Genomic DNA, 18,312 nt, shown 5'->3' with positions numbered 1-18,312 from the left:
TTGATTGCTCTCTGGGGGATTCTCAATTCCAGTTCCTCAGCTACTGCAAAGAGCCATTACTTACAACAATATGACAACTTTATATTTTACTTTGTATATCATTTATCTGTGAAGGTACTGTCTCCCTTGATAGGGGATGGCAACTTGGGGACAGAAATACTTCCATTTTGTCTTTGTGTCTCCAGGATCCTAGCACAGCACCTGCTGTAAAGTAAGCACATGATAAACGCTTACCTGATTAGAAGAATATTGATATGTTGGTTTACGAAGTTTAATTTGTGCAGTTTCATGGAGACTCCCAGATTGGCGCTGGTTGTTCTTCAAATTCAGACAAATTGGAATAATGCATCCATTCCCACCTCATCCCGGTGCCCTTTAGTGAGGGCAATGAAAATGTATGCCATGTTTGGCTTGAATGGAGAGAGAGGGTTAGGGATGAGGAGAAAAAGTGAAAGAAATTAGGGTATATCAAGGAAATACAGTAGTATTTGACTGAGGTTATAAGCCATCAAGGAGCAGTCCTCAGGAATGACAGGAGTCATTGAAGGGCCTGCTGCTGAGAGAATCTGGATTGGGTCTGTGAGTCCAAGAAAAGCACAATTCTGAGACATTTCTGGACAGAAAAGAACCTCTTGCTAGGTTAGCACATCAGGCTTGGAGTGTAGCCAAAGTAATGAAGAATCAGAAAGGAGCTTGGGGGAGATGGGCTTTGTTTCTCCAGACACCAGGAAAGCTAAGAGATAAAATGAGCCCTAAGCCAAGCCAGGGCAGAAGGCAGGATACAGGAAACTAGAGGCGACTGAGATCTTGACTGGGGGGAGGTCAGACCAAATTAAGTGGAGAAATGGGGCTGGCCATTTACCATTTAACTTCCTGCACTTGGCTCAGTTCCCAGATTTACTTACACTGTGGGGAAGAACCTTGGCCCTCTGACCAGGTGGCAGAGCATGGGTTTAGCTGAATGCGCCAAGAGGGAGAGCCAAATTCCCAAGGTCCCAATGTTTGGAAGAAGAAACCTGGAGCAAAGCCAGGAGGCAGCAGTTGTGGAAAGTTACTAGCAGTGGGATGATGGGAAGCCATGGGTCTGTGTCATCACAAATGTGAATAAGTGAAAGGAATTCCTGGGGAAAAGGCCCATCATCCACCACTGGAAGAAAAGGAGGCCAATGGGGTGGGCTGGGAAGGGGATTCCCTGGGAGAAAAGAATCACTACTAGAGAGATGCCAGATTAAAATTGGGAAAGCATTCTGCTCCAGGGAAGCCTGAACAGGAGGAGAAATTTCCAAAACACCATCTGTCAGTTTACTACTCAAGTTGATGGTTTTAACTCCTTGTGGCCTTACAGAGATGGAGACACAAAGACAAAGACTGCCTGCTGCTAGTAAGTTGCCATACATAAGGCCACTGAGTCAAGCCTCTTAAAGCCATGATGTCCATCATGATGTAGGCTGCCTCAACAGCCTAGTCAGCCTGTCTCAATTAGGTCACCTCCATCTCTCATCCACCCATCTTCCTTCCTCCCTTCTTTCCTCCTTTCCTTCCTCCCTTTTCTCCTTTCCTTCCTTCTCTCCTTTCCTTCCTTCTTTTCTTTCCTCTCTCCTTTCCTTCCTCCTTCCCTCCTTCCCTCCCTTCCTCCCTTCCTTTCTTCTCCCTCCTTTCCTTCCTTCTCTCTCCTTTTCTTCCTTCTCTCCTTTCCTTCTTTCTTCCCTCCCTCCTTTCCTTCCTTCCTTCTTCTCTCCTTTCTTTCCTTCCTCCCTCCCTCCCTGCTTGCTTTCCTTTATCTCCTCTCTTCCTCTTTTTCTTGTTTTCCTGCTTTTCTTCTACAAACATATGTACAGTATGACTGCATGCCAAGCCCTGTGTTTGGCAGGGAGGAAACATTCCTATAAACATTGAGCTAAAGAAATGAAGGCAAGGATGGCAATACATAAAGTTAAGTTTTTGAAAGTCAGGCCTCACTGAAGCAGCACCTGAGGTGAAGTCTTGGTCATGAGAGTCAAGATGCCTTGGGCAGAGCTGAATGTTCTCTGAGAGGAGCAGATGAAGGTTAATCGAATATCATTCATCTGTTCTCTTCCCTCACCATCTAACACTCAGTGAATCCTGGAATGTTAAGTGCTGGCAGGGGCCTGAGAACTCCAAGCCCAAATTCTGCCCTGTTGCTGTTAGATCCTCAAATAACATCGCTCTGTTACCTGTATCTGCCCTAGCAATGCCTCACTCCTAGAATGCTCCTGCCCCCTCCCCTCTGCCTCCTGTTTTCTGCAGCCTCAAGCCCATGGCCCCACTCTCCTAGGACTCAACTCTAGAACATTTCAGGTTTAAGCCATACCCAATTCTCTAGTTAAAGCTGGCTGCCAACATTCTCCAGCAAACTTGCCAGGGTGTCACAGTGGAGGAGGCCTTTCTGGTCAGTTTTTAAGAGATCCCACTTTTTAAAAAATGTAATTTCATTTTAAAAAATATTTTCCATGGTTACATGATTCTTATTCTTTCCCTTCCTTCTTTCCTCCCCCTACCAGAGCTGACAAGCAATTCCACTGGGTTATAAGTGCATTGTCACTCAAAACCTATTTCCACATTATTCATTTTTTTAAAAAGAGTGATCTTTTAAAACCAAAACCCCCAATCATATACCCATATAGTGTGATATGCAGAAAAGGGTAGCCATTTTCTGTGGGTGTAAGTTTAGCAGTTTGTCACTTTGGAACACAGAACCTGGCAGAGCACCCAGGGTGTGTGCCAGGATGACAGTTAAGGACAGGGTATAAAAGGGGGTCCACAAAGCCCTGGGGCTTCACTTCTCTCTCTCATCTCAAGGGTTAGGGAGGAGGTACTTTGGGCTCCTTGGTTACAGTTTGGTGAGCACAGCTTAGGTCAAGAACCTACATTGATTGTTTTTCATTAACATTTATAGCAATGGCCTTGGCAAGAATGATATTTATTTTAAGCGGCTTCTGCTTGCTTCTATGGACGATTTCACAGGGAGCCTATCAGCTCTGGTTTTTTTTACTATTCCACAATATCTGCTAAGGCTGCTTGTTATTTATGATTCATATAGATAGCTTGCGGTGAAACTGGCTGAGTGTATATCTTATCTCCCAACTATGGCTGCTATTGTGCTCTCCATTTTTCAAGGTCTCTGAGCTTTAAGAAGGGTGTGTGAGCATCTGTGGGGAATGGTGAAGCCCACTACTAACAATGATTCCTTGGTCCAAGCTTTAAAAGAACAAATCAAATTACTGGTTGAGGCTAATAAACAGATCTGTGAGGGAAAGCAATTGGATGAACACACCATTCTCCAATTAGAGATCATTGAGAACAACCAAATGGGCACAGGCACAAGTTCAAGACCTAGTAAAACTGAGGACAAGGCTACTGAGATGGAGATTACCATCTCTGTTCTCCCTATTGTGGATCAAACCATTGTTCAGCCGGATGGGGGTATGTAACATGTCAAATCATATAAAGCCTTCACCCCTAATGATCTTGAGGTCCTCAGGCACCGTTTCCCCAAGTTCTACCTCAGCCCATATAAGAGTATTAAGGAAATGAGAGCTTTCACCCTTTTCAACCCAAGTTTTGGGGATGTCAAATTTTTACTGGGGGAGTTCTTTTCTCCACCTGAGAAGGACAAATTCCTCCAAGAGACTAGGACCAACCCTAACTTAACTGCAAGGCCTACCATGCACCAGGACCTTGAATTAACGTCTCATGCCAACATGAGATATTTGCTGCAATGCCGGACTGATCTTTTGGAGGCTATGCACCTCCATGCCAAAAGACCAAATTCCTGGTCAAAATTCAAAAGGTTGAGGCAGGGGGAAGATAAACACCCTAGCAATTTCCTTGACAAACTAATTGAGTCAGCTGAGATAGTCCTAGGCCTGAGAGACATCCAATTACCTGAAACTGTTGATCACATCAGGAGACAGTTTGTTAAGGGTGTATTTCTGCCAATCCAACAATATTTCAGGCAGAGCTGTCCTCAATGGGAAACTATCTTTTGAGGACTTAAGACAATATGCCTCATATATTCATGACTCAAAGGCCAAAGACCTTAAGGCTGTTAGGCAGTCAGAAACTGACAAGGATGCAGTAATTGCAGACCTTAAGAAGCAGTTAAAACAAGCTAAAAAGGACAAATAAATTGAGGAGTTCAAGAACTTTGCACTCCAGGCCAGTAGAGGGTGCAATCAGTCTAGACAGCCTAGCACCTTTAGGAACAAGAACAATTCAAAAAGATGTTTCCTTTGTGGGTCTTTTGGTCATCTGCTATGGTCATGTCACTATAAAAAACAAATAAACTTCAGGAAGGGCAATAACACCAGCTCAGACCAAAGAGACAGCAATGCTAGAAAGACCTTTTATAACTCAAGATGGTCTAGCAGATCTGGAAAGGTAGAAGACACTAAGCATGGTGACCAGTGCTGTGATCATTCATGCAAGAAGTATAGCCAGTCACCATCTCTTGACCAGATGAAGAAGTATTTGAAACAAGGTGAGATTCCAAAGCACTTATGAAGTCAGGCCTTATTATTGACTGACAATGCTGTTAATGAACTTTCCCATATGGATAGAGGCAGTATGGATGTTTCTGAAAGATTGGGCAAAGATGAGCATATGTCTATTGCAAGCTACACAGAAAACAATGATATTATGGTTGCAGAAGACTGGAATGGGTAGACATAATGCAAATGTGACAAGAGATTTTTGGGGCAACAAGTGATGACTATAAAAAGAGCCAGCTTACACATTCCACCTTAATAGGATTGGATGTGAAGCAAAAGGACTGCACAGGAATTTGCAATGGCTTACTTACAGGAGCATTGCAATCCTGTTTGAAGTAATCAAAATCACAAACTCCTGTCTTTATTCTAAGTTCAAACCAACTGGATAGCTTGGATAAAGAAGAAGACATTAGGGATTTACAATGTATTCACAAAGGAATATCATCTATACCCCAAGAGGAGTTGTTGCCAAAGTGCTACACCATTCTCTTGCTTTAGACATAAAGAATGCTGATACAGTTAGAGAGACTGCTTCATGGAATCTTGAGAAAGGCTTGGTTTCTGTAGAGCAGGACACTGTGTTACTGAGTGACAGAAGTAACATAAGGGAACTTTTAGCTACACGTCTCAATCCTCAGGCTAAGGAATTCATATCTGAAGCTTGGGTGAGAGAGACTCATGATATGACATCTCAAGTAGCTAATGAGTTCAATGATAACATCAATGAGAACTGCTCACTGACTGAGATTAACAAAGAACAACTTCAGTCATACAGACTGCAGGGCTGGACAGTGAACTCCAAACAGTCTTTAAGATAGGAGAAAATAACCTTGAAGTAGTGTAGGGAGTAAATCATGTCTGTACCCTGAAACCTGACACTACTGGAGGGGAAACTTCTAGTCTTAAAGACTTTTAAGCTCAGGACATCAGAGTGGGAGAAACCTTTAGTGAAAATTCCACCTTTCCACCCCTCTGCCATCTCCATTCCGAACATTCCGTCAACCCTGTTGAAGGCAGCACTGCTACCAAGGATACCCTCAGCTCTGCTCCAGCTCAGAGGGGCTGTCTGTTCTCTAGCTCAACATTCCATTTAGACTCTGACAGAGGCAGAACCTCAGAAGACACTGCAGAGGTCTCTGCTCTAGCTGAAAACACTGACACAAGACATGACAGAGTGCTTGTTCAAAACCATATGCAAGACTGGATCCAAACTCAAGGCACACAATCTGTTGAGGAATCCCAACTACCGCTAGTCCATATTAATTCCAGCAGCCATAAGGAACCCATAATAAGTATAAATATTGGGTGGGGGGGGAGTCCTATGATGCTCTTGTGGACACTGGGGCTACTTGTTCTGTACTCAGGCAGGTTCCAGAAGGATGCAAATATCAGGGAAGTTTGAGAGTGAGAGGTGCTTCAGGGCTAGCACAACAAGTCCCAAAATTTAGAGCCAAAATGGTGAAATTAGGCCTTCTCACAATCGATCACACTTTCCTTTTAATGCCATCGTGTCCTTCCAATCTTGTTGGGAGGGATCTTTTATGTAAATTAGCAGCTACCATTCAATGCCAACCAGATGGACAGATTTACCTCTATTTACCTATGTAAAAGTGAAATTTGGGAAATGTATCAAACTACATTTCCCGTGGTCCAACGGGTTTCCGTTTCCGGGTCTGTGGGGGCATGGGGAGGTCTACGTCGCAGAGAGGGTTTAAATCTCCTGGGTTAGGAGGGAGTGGCCTCTTTTGCGAGTAGGCGCTTCCAGGAAACAGGAGACAGTAATGGAGGCGGCGGCAGTTTTGAATGCTTACAAGCGCGTGGTCTAATGATTTTATCTATCAGCATGGCTTTAATTAAAATACTAATTTATATATTTATACAAGCCTTTATCATTTTTAATATTAATAATTTTGGCAACCACGAAGGTCGAAATTTGAACTCTAAATCTTCCAGATAGCCTAACTATAGCCATGCCTGCTTTTTGGCCATCTGGCTCAGCTCTTTTGAGCACTTTTTTAAAAAAGGAAAGTGACTTTCCTTGCCATGCTTTTACTAAAAGCAAGAGCACGTTTTTGCCTCCAGTGGGACTCAGCCGGCCAGTCCAGCCCAAGCCACCTTGGGAGGGAGGTCAGGCCAGCCGATTCGGGCTTTTGGCTTTAAACTAAAATCCTGGAGCCCAGCCAGACTGTCTCTGCCACTGATCTCCATTCTTGACTTGCTGATCCTGCTGATTCTGCTGATGCTGCCATCGTTCCACTCCAGAACCTGAGATTTCCGGGAAGGAACCCAGTCCTGACTTGCCGAGACCTCCAGAGACTGCTTCAGCTCTGCCGCAAACCATTTGAGTACTATATTCCCCTTTTTTCCCCTATTTCTAGCCTTCCACGTGTTTCTCTAAAGACCTAATTTAGCCACCCACACAAACTCTACCTGTAGGATTTTCTACAATGACCCGTCATCACGTGGACCTAGCGTTTACCCTTAATGGGGCCGAATGGCCTATTCAGACTTGCTTGTGATTAAAAACTGAACTCAGGGGACAAATATTCACCCCAATAACTGCGAAGAACTTTGAACTTTTAGAAAAAAAAAACCCTTAAACTCAGCAGAACTCAATCAAAAGAAACTTAAATTGAAACCAGGGGTGAACTTTTAAAACCTCGGAACTGAATGAGCTTTATTTCTGTTTTAAAAAGACTGTATCTTACTGTATTTTGCTAATTAGTGTTTTGTAAATTAATCTTGCTTATTTCGTTGATTTTCCTGTTACACTGAATCATTTTAAGTTAATGAAGTTTGTGGCTGCTAGATTAATTCTGTTGATGATTTTATTGTAACTCCCAAATAATGAAAAAAATCTATTAGAACTGGTAAGAGGTTTTGACCAGCTTGTTGATCTGATACTACTGGATTTATAGAGCACATGTCTTTTAAAATTTACTCCACCCTTCCCCCTATGTCAATCATAAGATGGAGTCTTCGAGATCTTGAGGCTCCCTACCAGCTCCCTGTTCTGGCTAGATATCCCCAAAAGCCTCTCTGTTCTACCTTACACTAAAATCCTTCCCTGTTGGTTTAGCTAGTTGGTAAAAGGTTTCCTCTCCAAGTTGACTAAGGATAATGTGAGAATGGAAGGAGACATAAGGTAAGGTGAAATGAAATACAGGGTGCAAAAATAAAATATCATGACTGGAATGCAAAGGAGAAGGATTCTAAGAGAATCTGGGAATAGAATCAAGGGAGACTTGAAACTGAAGCTGGGGGAAGTGGCAGTTGGACTTGGAACCTTGTGAGAGTGGCCTTCTGGGAGTTAACTACCAGCCCTGGGAGGAATGGAAGCAGTTGGAGCTGTTAGAGGAGTGTCCAGCTGCTGGACTATTTTCTCCCTCTGATATGGCTGGTTGTTCCTTCTATATATTCCTTATTTTGGTTCATTTGTTCCTGAGTTACTCGTGTTTGTCCCTGATCTATTTAAATGTACCTGTGAGACTCTGAAGAAAGATACCCATCTTGAACCTGAACTGAACTGTTTTTACTCCAAATACCTTGTAGGTTTTAGCCTGCAAACCTTGGTGACCCTACCATCTGGTCATCAAGTTTCCTTCAGCCAAATTGATCTATTCACCATTTAAAAAAAAACTGTGTTGGAGAGGCTATTGATTAGTGAAGCTAGGACAGGGATTTGGGGTTAAAAGCATAGTCAGGTCAGGGTGATAGCTAGCTTGGAAGACAAAGAAGACAGGCTTTTTTGCAAGCCTCTTAGAAGGTGGGTGGGGTATAGACCTTTTAGCTTAGGGACTTTCCTGAGCCCTCCTTCCTTCCCCAATCCTTTTACTTTACAAGATTAAATAATTTGTTCACAACTATACATCAGTCTGATTGCATTTGTGAGAATTTCAGGACTGAGGGTATCCATCTTGCCCTCTGAGTCTTGGACATACAGAGACAACAAACTTCTGACACTAACCTTCTGAGTGACCAAACTCACATCTTTCAATGAACTCAAATTGACTGAGTTCACCCTGAGCTGGACCCAGCTCTGAGGTGTACACCTCAGACCTCACACCAACAGTCTTTAGATAAGCTTCTGCTCAGTCAGGGTTGATGGAAACAGCAGAAATAGAGAGATCTTCTTTAGATGGTTTCTTCCATGGAAAAGGTACCTCCAAGATAATTGAAAAGTTTCCCTTCTTCCACAAAACAAGTTTAGGTTTGAAATAATTAGTTGATAGCTGAACTAATTAGTGAATGGAGCTGAAATAGTTGTTTGGTAAGTTTCTATGAGATCAGTGCTGACTCAAAAAAGTTAGTAGGAGTCAGGAAGTAGGCCCAACAGGTAAACCTAACCTGTCAGTGATGGTATAATGCAATCTGACTGCTACAAAGTTGTTATAAAACAGTATTAGATTTATTATCATACTCAACCTCACAGGATGGGATAGTGGACCAGAGTAAAGGAGTCCCTAAATCTAATAATCTGGTTTCTACACCCAAAATCCCACTATGAGCCCTCACGGACTTTCTTCATGAAAGTTGAGGCTATTCTCTCTACTCTCTCTCTCTCTACCTAAAGAAAATCTAGCTAACTAATCCTGACTGGCTGATCTACTAATAAATCAAGACAATATACAGTTTATCAGGTAAAGATGTCTAGATTTAATGAGTAATTTCACCCTTGAGGCCAGAGGCCTGAGCCAAGATGGTTGGGCTCTTCTTTATGGTCGAGTCAATGGGTCTTTGCAGCACACACACATACAATTTCAGGATGGTACAGAAATGCCACAGCTCAAAGAATCACAGAAGTATCTTGAGGACAGGAACCTCCAAGGTTTAGTCAGGAAAATCAGTCACCTCCTTCTGGCTTCTACAAGATGGCCACAGGAAGTCAGTCTCTGCTCTCCTTGGTGTCCAGTACTCAACGGATCCCAACAGTCTCCTTGTGTCACCCTTTAAGCAGTCTTCCCATTCCAGAATAGGGTCCATAAAGTTCTGTGTGTGTGCCAGCCCCTGTTTTGCAAAGTTATGCACCAGACTTTGCAAAAACTTCCACCTGTCTCTTTCCTTATTATAGGTGAACAAATAGCAGTAAAGGCTTAGAATAATCAGGGATCCCAAGGGCTGGAGCAGAATTGTGTCTTTGAACTTTGTTACTGCTTGCAGATGTTCTGGTTTGAGTTTGGGTGGTTTAGGTTCTGAATTTTTGGTTAAATCAGTGAGAGATTTGGTCAATTCACTGTATCCCGGGATCCATTGGAGACAGAATCCCCATTGTGCCAAGTATTTCCCTGAGTTGCCTCTTTGTTTTTGGTGCACTAAGCTTTTGGATGTCAGCTACATGCTTTTGGGAAATACTTCTATATCCCCTAGATAGTATAAATTCCAGATACTCAACTCTAGGCAATCACCACTGAAGCTTTGGTTTGGAGATCTTATGTCCTCACTTATACAACTCACACAAAAGAAATATGCTGTCTTGTAAGCAAACTTTTGCATTTGGAGAGGCTAAAAGAATGTCATCAACAAAATGCACTAGCTTGCTTTCTTTAAACTGGATAGTCTTCAGGTCTTTATTTAGAATTTAGGAGAACACAGAAGGGCTTTTGCAGAATCCCTGTGGAAGACGACTCCAACAGTAAGAATTTCCCTTCCAGGTAAATGCAAAATATTTTGGGAATCTTTATGTATAGGGATTGAAAAGAAAGCGGAACATAAGTCTACCACCGTGAAATATCTTGCATGGCTAGGTATGGAGGAGATAATTGTAGCCAGGTTCAGGACAATTGGGTGAGATTTTACAACGTAGGCATTGATTGCTTTTAAATCCTGTACAAATCTGTAGGTACTGCACCCATTTTCATAGAGTTTTGTTTTCTTAACTGGGAGTATAGGTGTATCGAATTCTGATATACAAAGTACTATAATACCTTGTGTTATTCATAAATTGGAGGCAGATTGGTAACAAGAAGGCTGTTAAGTCTCACTTGGGCCTGATAGGCTCTGTTGACTGAGTCTTCCAAATAGGCACTGTAAGGGGGAAAAAGGGAGTTTGGGGTTCAATATATTAAAAGATGGTCGTCAGAGGATTGAACTATTATCAATCCTCAATTAAGAATAATCTCAAGTCAAAATGGACTTTTATGGAAGTTTATGTACAATTAAGAAGAGAGAGAGGAAATAAGGAAATAAGAATCTAACCCAGTAGGTAATTTATTACAATCCTCTAATTAATCCAGGTAGATTTTAACCCTCAGCCGAGAGTTAGAGGGCCAGAGGCCTGGAGGTGAATGGAGCAAACTTCATTCACAGAGTCTACTAAAAGGAATTTCTTAAGAGAAGTTCAGGAAGATTCAGTCAGTCTTTAAACTCACCACGTGGAATTCAAAGAAGATATTTAAAGCAGTCTCACCAGGGTCTCAGCGTTCCAATACTCCTCCATGAACCAGAAGAGGTCCATCACCAGACGCCCTCTTCAGCTGAAGACCTCTCACTCACTCAACTCCCTCTTTTTAAAGGGGTCACTTATGCATCACTTCCTGTGCCTCCCTCCTAATTTGCATGTCCAATCAGAATAGATGATTCTCATAGTACTACCTAGGGGGCAGTTAGTTGATTCTGATTCGTCACCCACTCTAGCACATGTGGGATATGGACTTCCCAGAATTAGAGGTGTTCTCACCTTTGGTAATTAAATCTAAAAATGGGCAGTGTAGACTTAATCTAATTATCACAGCACTGAAATCACAGGCACTGGGTGAATCTGGGCTAGTGAGTGAAGTGTTTGCCGGGTGGTCACCTAATGTGTCAATAACCCCAGGGCTTGTGAAGATCAGTTTAGAGCCTCTGCCTGAACAATGCCCAAATCAGGAACCTAATGAGAGTTGTGTAAGTGTTTAACAACTCCTCTAGCCCTGGCTTGGGGTTGGATTTGATGGTAAAAGGTTGGTTCGGGCTGGTATAGATGTGCTCACTGGATTGGATGGCTATTCTGATTGTGGTTTATAAATCCCTTCCCTAATCAGCTATAGATGATTCACCAATTAGGAAAGGAACACCAATCTTCTTTGATTGAACTGCAACAGGATTTATTTGCTATCTATAAGGATTAGGAACAAAGAAGTAAGGATGGGGGTTTGGAGAATGCTAAGCTAAATTTAAGTAAATAAAGATGATCTAAATTAAATGGATGATAGATTTGATAATAGGCTGGAACTTTCTTTTCCCTCTCTCAATCCCTGGCTCAGCCTTGCTGTGGCAAAAGCCAAAGGATAAGGAAGGCTAGTGATGTTCTTCTTGTTGGCTGTGATGTTGTCTCTCTCAGCTCTATTAGTAGCAGGTAAATTGATTTACTATGGCATTCAGGCTGGATTGCAAGTCTAGGGCCTACCCTCCCTCCAATCCACCCTCCTCCCAAAAATTCTCAAAAATTAGACCCAATGTGCTATTGTCCCTGGATATTTATAGGGTGGTTCCAAATGTCTTTTGGCCCTGGCTCACACCACCCTGGGCACATTCCAAGGTCTTCAACCGACGTTCCTGTCATTCAAGATAGCCTCCATCTTGTCCGAGAAGTTCCTTATTACATAAATGCCGTTATGTTTTCCAAAAATTTCAACCTGCAAATTTTCTTGTTGATTGTGTTTGCTGATAAATCCTTACACTATGCTAAGCTAACTTATATATTCCTATCCCTCTGTCTACAATCCCAAAATAATAAATTCCTATTTTTGCTATGTCCTAAAGCTGTCTATGCTTACCTATGCTAAGGACAAAGGACAGGAAAATTTAACTGGGAAAGGTTGGATTTGAATACAAGTGGTGAACAAAATTGAACATGAATGTATAACAATCAAGTAAACTGTAGCAAATAACAGGATCTATCTTTGTAACTTGTTCTTACTCTAAGATAAGTGCATTTCTGCAACAAACTATCTATGAACTTCTGGTACTGAACTTTAGATAAACATTAATAACATATAACATTTTTAGCATTTCAAACTGCTAATCCCTAATTTATTATTAGGAAATATTAGTGTGTAAGTTCTTAACCTACATTAGTGTATTAGTCTATTAATAACATCTCTAGCTAACCTACTCTATGCAATGTCTGTCTGACATTTCCTTATGGATAACTCTATTTAAACATTCATAACTATAATACACTCTCCCTATGCTAGCTAAATATAACTTTTCCCTAGCTATGCTTTCCCTAATGGTTAGTAGCTATGCATTTATTATGGGTTAGTATCAAGTATAATACATATGTACAAGGTTTTGTATGTGATATTTCAACTAAGAGTAAGTTAAGTACTATTTGACCTATCAAGAAACAAAAGTTCTCTTGTTTAACATGGCCAAAGTACTTTGTACTCATAACTATATACATTATTTACACTATGTACATGTGAAGTAGTTTTAATGTGTCTATGTGTTAGAACTATGACCTAGCATGTTCTATTTGGTCTATACTCACCATTTTCTTTAGACTCCTTCTTGTCCATCAGCTAATGTTCAGATACATGCATTCTAATGTGTGAATGTGCTAACTTATGCCTTTGATTTGTGTCTGAATGTATAAACCTTGTCATTCAAACCTAAATCTTCCACAGTTATTCTTGTTCTCGTTGTGATCCTTCTGGTGAAGTTGTCCAAGTCACATAGGTGTTGTCATAGTTCAGGTCATTATGTAGTCATTGCGCAATGTCTCTTTGTGGTGTCCTTGTCCTGATGTCTGGTGTTCTCTGGGATCTCATCTAGTCTTCCTCTATGCTGGAACCCATCTTGATGGATGTCGACTTGCTTGTAGCATGTTGCCTTGGATTAGGAACCAGTGTGTGGTTGTGTGGCATCTTGTTGTGTTGTGAAATTTTTGTGTTGCCACAAAATTTTTTTTGTCTTTTTATGAGTCTTTAGAAATTGTTTTTGTCATTGATGTTATCTGGCTTTGTGTTTACTCATTGCTGTCACTACTGAGTTCTTGTATGGATAGATTTTCTGACTGCTGGTGTTCACATATGATTTGGGTTTCTAACTGATTTTTGTCTATAGTCTGGCTGTCTGCTGTTCATTTATATTTTGGCTTTCTGGCTGCTGTTGTTTGTCTATGGCTGTCTTTTTCCTGAGGCTTTTCTTTTGAGGACTTTATATGTGTGAAATTGTACCATGCTTCTTTGCCTTTAACTTTTGCTGCTGTGGGAGTTACTAAAATTATTTCATGAGGTCCAAACCATTTTGGTTCCAGTGCTGACTTTCTGGTAAAGTTTCTGATGTATATTGTATCTCCATGTTTGAAATCATGCAAGCTGTGGTCTAATGGGATTCTTTGTTGGATTAAGGCTAATCGGTGTAGCTCTTCTAGCCTTTCTTTCAATAGGGTGATGTACTCATAGATCTTGCATTTGATACCAAGGTGTGGCAGATAATTGGTGTCTTATGGAGCTTTTCCATGCCACGGAAGTTGCCCATATAGTAACTTGAATGGAGATAGATGAGTTGAACTATTTGGTTGGCTACAGATATGGAAAAGTACCATTGATAATGCATCTGGCCATTTGAGATGACTTTCTGCACATAGCTTTCCCAACATTGTCTTAAGATGTTTGTTGGTCCGTTCAATGTGCCCAGAAGACTGAAGTCTATATATAGAGCATAAATGTCTTTTGATCCTGAGCACCTGGTAGACTTGGTGTAGAATGGAATTAGCAAAATGACTACCAGAATAAGATGAAATTATTGCAGGTATAGAGAATCTGGGTATTATTTCTCTAAGTAGGATCTTGGCTACAAATGCTGAATTATTGCGTCTGGCTGGGAATGCTTCTGGCCATTTTGTTTGTCCACTATGACTAATGGCATCTGGGCATTGTGACATAGTCAATCTGCAAGCATTCAAAGGGAGTGTATGCTAGTTCTTTTCTCCCATAGTAGCTTTGACTTTGGTGATGGATTGGTTTTATTGCATGCAGACTTTGCAATTGTCATACACTCTTTTAGCTTCTGTTGTGATGCCTATTGTGATCTAGTGTTTTCTTATAACGTCCACTAGAGCTAATATCCCATAATGACCCTTTCTGTGAATTGCTATGCACAGGGTGTGATGCAGTAATTTTGGCAAAAGTGGTTTACAACGGCTGGACATCCATACTCCTTTTACTAGATCTGTCCCAAGATGTTCTTGCCAATATTTCACTTCCTTTTGAGAGTATGCTTCTAGTAGTTGGTCTCTCCCCACTAAGGATAAGTGTAATATTTGCAAAGATCCAAATCTAGCTCCAAACTTCGCAGTGATGTCCTCCCAGTGGTTGTCTAACTGTATTGGCCCCACAAGTCTTTGATGTGCTCGACAGTGCATCACAGAAACTTTGGATGGTAATTGGATAGTTTGCAAGAATTCATTGATCAGTTTCCCATAGGCTATTGCTTTCCTGTTTGATGTTACGAATCCTCTAGGTTTCCAGATTTCCCCTGATGCATGAATTACCCCAAAAGCATATTTCAAGTCTGTGAATATGTTAACAGATTTTTTCTGTGTAATTTGGAGAGCTCTTGTCAAGGCTAAGATTTCTGCCCCTTGAGTGGAGATCTTTGGCTCAAGTGCTGTGAACCATAGTTTCTTTTTTGGTGGTTAATGCAGCCCCCGTAAAGCATTTCCCATCAACCCTGTAACTGGAGCCATCACAGAACAAAGTCAGATCTGCATCAACCAGGGGTATGTCTGATAAGTCCTTTCTGGTCTTCTGCACGATCTCTAAGGTGTCACTGCAGCTGTGAAGGCTATCCCCTTCCAATGGTAATTCAGGGATTAGCATTGCTGGATTGATGTTCTTGCAACGATGGAAAGTTAGGTTCTCATTGGTTAGTAATATCACTTGGTACTGGGAATGACGCTATGAGGTAAATGCTTGGAGATTTGCATTCAGCACTGTGGTTTCTATTTGGTGCGGAGGATACAATCTCAGCTCCCCTCCCAGAACTAGCTTGAAGCTCTTCTTAACCATTAGAGCTGCGGTAGCCCCGATTTTTAAACAGAAAACCATGCCTTGGATAACATGATCCAATGTAGAGCTGTAAAAGACTATGGGTCTGAGGTTCTTACCAAGAGATTACATGAGAACACCACAAACTATTCCCTTATCTTCATGGATGAATAGATGGAATGGCTTATCATGATCAGGGATGTCCAAAGCTGGTGATGATAGTATGGCAGCTTTCAGCTTTTCTATGGCATGTATGTGTTCTCATACTGAAGTTGAGCTTCAGTGGTTCTGTGACAGTGTTCTTGGTTAATTCTGTCAACAGTTTTGCTATGATGGAATAACCTGGTAACCATGGCCTACAGAAACTGGTAATGCCTATTATTGCTCTTAGTTGCTTTTTTGTCTTAGGCAAGCTCAACTTTTGTATGTCTGCAACTCTTCTTTGGGATATACTTCTGGTACCATTCTCCAGTATGAATCCCAAATATTCGACTTTGGTCCTAACCCATTGGACTTTATTCCTTGCAATTTTATGACCTCTTTTACATAGCTCTTCTAACAAGTGAGTACTATCCCTTTGGCAAATATCTCCCATTGGTGACATTAGTAATATGTTGTCTACATAATGTACCATCTTGTTGTCAGTGAAAGAAATGGATTCTAAGTCCTTTTGCAAAATTTGGCAAAATATATTGGCACTATCGACATACCCCTGTGGCAACTGACTCCATAATAGACTCTTGACTTCCCATGTGAAAGCAAAAAGCTTCTGGCTGTCTTTGTGCACGGGCATGGAGAAGTAGGTGGATGCCAGATACATGACTGTGTACTATCTCGCTGAGCCTGAAATTCCAGCTATGATTTCAGATGGTCTGGGTACCACAGCATGAGTCTTTTCCACATAGTTAATGATAGCCCTCAGGTTTTGAACCATTCTCCACTGGGTCTTTCCTTCAGCATCTAGCTTTGCCTTTTTTATTGGCATAATGGGAGTATTGAATTCTAAAAAGCCATGGACCAGTCTTCCTTGTTCTAGGAGACTTTGGATTATTGGTCTGATACCGGCCACTGCTTCTTTGCTGAGCTTAAATTGAGGTATCCTAGGTGGTATACCCCCTTTTACTCTGATCTTTACAGGTTTGGCTGATGGCATCTTTCCTACGTCTGTTGGTTTGCTAGCCTAGATGTCCTTTGGGATTGTGTCAGGAATCTTGTAGATGTTATCTTGTTCTATTGTTAGTAAATCAGATTCCCTTTCCAATTTGTCCAAGCAGAGGACTGGATGATGTTTTAATGACCTCTTGGGAAGATGCGAATAGATTTCACCATTTGGTTCACAATAAATGGTTGCAGCTAATTTACATAGGATGTCCCTCCCAATCAGATTGTTTGGACATAATGGAAGCAAGAGAAATGAGTGATCAAACTGCATGGGTCCCAATTTCACCATTTTTGGTTTGAATTTTGGTGCTAATTGTGATATCCCAGCAGCTCCTATCACTTATACTTTCCCTTGCATTTCACAATCCCTTGGCAAGTGTTGTAGTATAGAACACTCTGCCCCTGTATTGATTAATCCCTGTAATGTTTCACCATTTATCTCAATATTTATTGTGGGCTCATTGATGAATTATTTTTGTGCAAAGAAAGCAATTGATTTGGTTGTGTTTGTGGCTTAAAATCAGTGGTATCAGATTCCAATGTCAGCATATTAGGTGAACTACAGTAATTTTCTGAATCCAATACGGCTGCCTCCATAAATCTTGCCTCCTCCCCCAGCCCATGTGTCTCCCAGGTAATGGTGCTTGGCTTAGAATTCTGAAGGACTTCTTGGGTAGAGAAAAATGGCTGACTGACAAAGTCACTTACAGACTGAGCTTTTGTTTTCAGTTTGAGAAGTCTGAGAGTTTCCTTTTATAGCTTCAGGGTGAGAGTTTGATGTATTAACTTCCCCTTACTCTGTGCCAGGTTGTCTCAACTCTACATTTGGGTTTGTTTGATGGTAATTACTGTCCCAAGTAAACTGCGCTTTCTCCATGGGTCCCTTAGAATCTTCAGTCAAGCTGGTGAGGTTTGGTTATAGAAAAGCCTTGTCTGAAGCCAGTTTGGTTTTAAACTTATTCCCTGCATGGGTTCTTGGTATGAAATCATAAGTCTTAGGGTTTAGATCAGATATTATGTTACAGTTGCTGACTGGGGAGGTTGGCAAATCTGCCATTTTAATTAAGGGTTTTTCTTGGCTACTTTGTACTTTGAGTGAGGTTAAGGGCAAAGATGTTGCTTTTTCCTCTCTGGTGGTACACTGGTCTCCCGTCTGAGTTACGTATGGCTCATTTCTCTGGCCAATATGCTTCTCTCTGTGTTTGTCTTTAACCAGAGTAGGACTTTGATTTCTCCTCGACATGTCTTTTTCAAATGCAGGTTTTTTTTCTTTAGGCTGGCTGGATTTAAGTTTTCATTACCCCTGACCAGACCTTTGCCTCTTTGTGTCACATCTCCATCTTGTAATGGAGCATGTGCTGGCTCAGTGTTCTCAGCTAATGAGTGCCCACTCTCAAAGATTTCTCTTTTCATTTGAGCAATTTCTCTGTACATTTGGACCTCCTCAGCAGTCTTTTTTGTCTGTGCACATCTTCAAATACTGCATATTGATTATCATTGATGCCTAACCATAGTAAAGTAGCCTCACTCTCTGTCTGTAATTATCCCCATATAGTTCAGTGCTCTCTCTTCTTTTCTCACTTAATTTTTGGCTTGGTAAATTAATGTCCTGGATTCATTGGTGCCATGGCTTGGCTCCCAACTTTAAAAAACTTTGCATTTCCTCA

Source organism: Gracilinanus agilis, chromosome 5, assembly GCF_016433145.1.
Source record: "Gracilinanus agilis isolate LMUSP501 chromosome 5, AgileGrace, whole genome shotgun sequence".
Classification (NCBI taxonomy): Eukaryota; Metazoa; Chordata; class Mammalia; order Didelphimorphia; family Didelphidae; genus Gracilinanus; species Gracilinanus agilis.
Note: the sequence above shows the minus strand (reverse complement) of the source record.